The sequence below is a fragment of the Rhinatrema bivittatum genome, chromosome 2 (genome assembly GCF_901001135.1).
Source record: "Rhinatrema bivittatum chromosome 2, aRhiBiv1.1, whole genome shotgun sequence".
NCBI lineage: Eukaryota > Metazoa > Chordata > Amphibia > Gymnophiona > Rhinatrematidae > Rhinatrema > Rhinatrema bivittatum.
This window is the reverse complement of record NC_042616.1, coordinates 266743344-266747739: the sequence shown is the minus strand read 5'-3', so window position 1 is coordinate 266747739 and position 4396 is coordinate 266743344.

The following is a 4396-nucleotide window of genomic DNA, read 5'->3' as shown; positions in this document are numbered from 1 at the left end:
ATACCACGATAAGAAACTTGTTGGGCAGACTGGATGGGCCATTTCTGCGGACGATACTATGTTAATAAGTTACTATGATTTTTCTAATATTCTTGTCAGGTCCAGACTATCCAGAGCAAGTTCTCATTTCTCTCCTCTCCTCTCTGTCCTTCCATTCTTTTCACAGCAGGTAGATGATAATTTTACTGAGAGGTGGGATAGCACGCTCCAGAACTTCGCACAGATTGAGATGTTTCGCAGAGTTCTGTAGATTTTCCAGTTTCCTAATAAACCTCAATCTTATGTTGGTACTTGAGAAGCTTGGGAAGCTGTTATTGGCTCAGTCTGTGCTTACAGCTCTTCTGCGCTCCAAGTCTGACCAGACAAGGTGGAATACTGAATCTAAGGCTGCAATACTCTTTGAGAGGAGAAAGCAGCTGATCAGGCAATAGTTTGCTGCAGGGATACCAGAGCATCCCAACAGAGACCAGCATGATAGTGGCAGATCTATCCAAAGGAAGAATGGTGACGGAGCTAGCACTGATGTCCAGAGCTGGGGGGAGAGAAACCATATTGCTTACCTCAGTTCTTCCAGACTCCCACTGCACATCAGGCCTCTGGACACCCTTACCTAAGAAGAAAGCACAATTTACTAACTGCAATTTTATAACTACTATCCTCTGAAAATACAGAAAACCATTCTGCAGATTTGCAAAAGGGAGATGAATACTCTGGAAAGAGTCAAAGCAGTTAATGAGCATGCACAGAGGCTGGTACACATCAAAGCTAACACAATTACAACACAGTTTCCTTTCTTGCCCAATATAAACCAAATTTAAGTAATGCAGTTAGATGGAGAACACAGAAGCAGTTAATATCATTGCATCTGATCCTACCATTCCTGGCAAGGAGTAGGGAATATTATTCAAAATTAACAGTCCATTAAAGGAATGGTACAAATGAAAAATCACTTGTGCAATCACTGTACTCCTAAGATAATATATATTGTACAAAAGTGAACCACATTAATACATTTGCATCACCTGCTTATGCCATCTATATGCCATCACATTGGGGACTGAAGGATAAATGAAAAGCTATCTCCTTCCCTGTCCCAAACGCTAAACATCGGCAAACCAAATACAATATATATTTATTACATTTGGAACATGATTTACTAAGGATTTTCTCCCATTCTGGGTCTATGGGGAAAATGCTTGGAAAATTAGGCCCTTTGTTTTCAAATAATAATTATTTTTAAAGATTCTTATCTACTGAAAATGCAATCTGACATGATCCCGTGTTTAGGGGATGCCTCCTCTGCTTTAGGGAAAATGTGGCGTGCTTCTCTGCCAAACTTTTAAACTTATGACCCCACCAATAGTGCTGATCATTCCAGAAATGAAAAGACAGTGGCCCTGTTAAATCCACGTCAACCGGCTATGTCCTGAACACTGGAAAAATTCATGCATTAGCAAAAGAAATTATTCAAAAATGTATTTATGTAGAATTTTATATTCCACTTTTTGTAGCACTTCAAAGTAGATTACATTCAGGTACTGTATATCCCCAGAGGGCTTACAATCTAAGGGGGTCATTCTCTAATGCTATCACACGCGATAGTTGGCTCAGGGCGGAGTCGGCCCCGGAAGAGGAGGAGTCGGGGCAGCACCGGGGCTGACGCTGCGCAGACATCGCTGGCGGCGAAAGGTAAGATTCCTTATCCCTGCCAGTTTCACGCCAATATGGTGTAGTTATTCGACGCGAAAGCCGGCAGCGATCGCACCGCGGAGGTGCGATCGCTGCCAGCTATCGCAGGACCGCCCCCTGCTTTGCCCCCCTCGCCCCCGTTACCACCAGATTCTCTAAGGTCTGCGACCTTTGAGAATCCAGGCCTAAGTTTGTACCTGAGGCAATGGAGGGTAAAGTGACTTGCCCAAGGTCACAAGGAGTGACAGTGGGACTTGAACCCTGGTCTCCTGGTTCGTAGCCCACTGCTCTAACCACTAGGTTCCAAACTTTCATAGTTATCAAACTCAATAGTAAAAAACATTTCAAAGTATTGAAAACCATTCCACTTCACTGTTCATCGCTGTAGGTTTTACTGCAACAGGGTAAAAATCCAAAATGACTCCCTTGCACTGGAAACCTATCTAATACTGTCCATCAGCAATCTTCAAAAATATGTTGGTGAGCATGAACAAGACGTGTACTTTCAATGTTTGAAAACAACGTCTGTGCTCCACCAATCTAATGTTTGCTATATGAATAATCCTACCCAAACAGATCTTAGAACAAGGGCACTGAACAACAAACACAACAAAAGAAACATAATTAGTATTGCTTTTAGCTGTATATGCAATTGCTTGTGACTGGATGAGTCTACTGAGATCCCTATATGGTAGTGTGAAGCAGTGGCCTTACTATTCCTCCTTAATCTGTGTGGGACCAGGCTAGATGCCTAGTGCATTTTAATTCCCCACAGAGGGAGAGAGCATTGTGGGCAGGACCCTCTGCTGGAGAGGATAAGAGTCAGAGCCTAGCTGGAATGAGGCGCCGCATCTCTAAGAGAAGACAGCTTCTAAATACATTTCTGACCTAACTGAAGCTGTAAATGTAATCCTGCTGGAGGGAACCAGTGTCACTAGGAGAAGGCTGCTCCTGTGTACATTTCTGTCCTGACTAAACCTGTGTGTTACTGCTAGAAGGCAAGCACTGTGCTTTGATTGTATGCTGAAAGTGCTTAATAAAGTGAACGTTGCATGGAGAAAGGCTGGAGTCAGTCTGGTTTCTGCCTCCCGCCTAAGAAAATTGCTCGGTCATCCCATATGTAGTCATACAAAAAGTGCACGACCCAAACAGCTGGTGTGCTATGGTCATAGGCGATTGCTGTTCTTCTTGTGGTAAGTCAGCTTTAACCACTCTCCCTGATATTTCATCCATGCATGTACGCAATCAGTTGTTTATCTGCAAATACCTTGTGAAGAGACAAAATATGCCAGTGTTTGTGTATTAAAGAAGCAATGGCTGCTGATCTGTTAGAATGATGTAATACACAAACTATATAGGAACTTTTAGTCAGGTGGACATATTGTAATGCATTGCAATTTGAGTTTAGCGCTCAATGATAAGCATGTTTCAGGGTATCCAAAAGATATCTTCGTGCCATAAATCTTGTTAGGCTTTGTGGACCCTTGGCCCAAGGTGGGGTTAACACTACCTAAGGAGTTGGGCCCCGCAGGTCCCCACCGTCGGGAGGTGAGGCTGGCCGGGAACAGAGGCAAACAGGAACTTCGCCAGTACCGGCCCTCATCCCCTGCAGGTTGAGCCCTTGGGTGCCGGGGCCTGCACTTCTTAGGCGCACCTCTGTGTGGCTGCTCCCGGAGAGATTAAGCGACTGGAAGCAAGGAGTGTTGGTAAGGTTTCGTATAGTCCAAGACCGAGGTACTCTCGGAGGAAAAGGGAGAGAAGGCCTCAAGGGGTGAAAGGCCACTGCAGTTCCGAGGACAATAGGGCAGGACCACGTGGGAGTGCCCCTGAGGAGAGGAAGTGCAGAAGTAGAGGCTTGTACACTGATGTGCTGAAGTAGGGCTAGAGCTGGGGATCCGCTGTAGCAAGTACGAGTAGTGTAGTAGCGCAGAGGAACTGCCCGAGATACGGCAGCGCAATAGCAGGACCTTGCAATGTAGAAGCGCTGAGAGGTGTCCCGAGGAGCGGGGACACAGAGACACAGTCCAGTAATGTCACAGCACTGAGCCAGGTCTTGTAGAGAGAAAGCACTGAAGCAGGATCTCCGATGCAGAAGTGCTGAGTCAGGCCCCGAGGAGCGGGAAGCGCAGAGACAGAGTCCCAGGTGAGGTAGCACTGAGCCAGGCCCCAAGGAGCGGGAAGCACAGAGACAGAGTCCCAGGTGAGGTAGTGCTGAGCCAGGACCCGAGGAGCAGGAAGCACAGAGACAGGATACCGATGTGAAGCACAGGGATCCATAGAGCAGGAACAACAGGTCCGGAGTACTGGAGCAAGCACCAGAATGTAACCAGGGAACATATTGCCAAGTCTGTTAGTGGTGGCTGTAGGTAGTCCTTAAATATCCCGGGCCTGTGATGTCATCAGCCGGGGATGAGCCTGACGTTCCCGCCATTGGCCCTTTAAAGGGAGGATAGATGGCGCGTGCGCCTAGGGAGGCCCAGGGTCGGAATGCTGGTCGGCGGCGTCCCAGCCACTACGTGGAGCACAGGGAGTCAGGAGGAACGCGGCGGTAGCATCTGGCCACAGCCGCGAATGTACCGGGAGTAGAGAGCCAAACATGACATGACGTGAGTTGAACCGGCTGTGGGTGGCCAAAGCCGGCAACCATAACAGTACCCCCCCCCCCCAAGCCCCCCTCCCGGGGGTTTTGGTTTCAAAGGATGGGTGG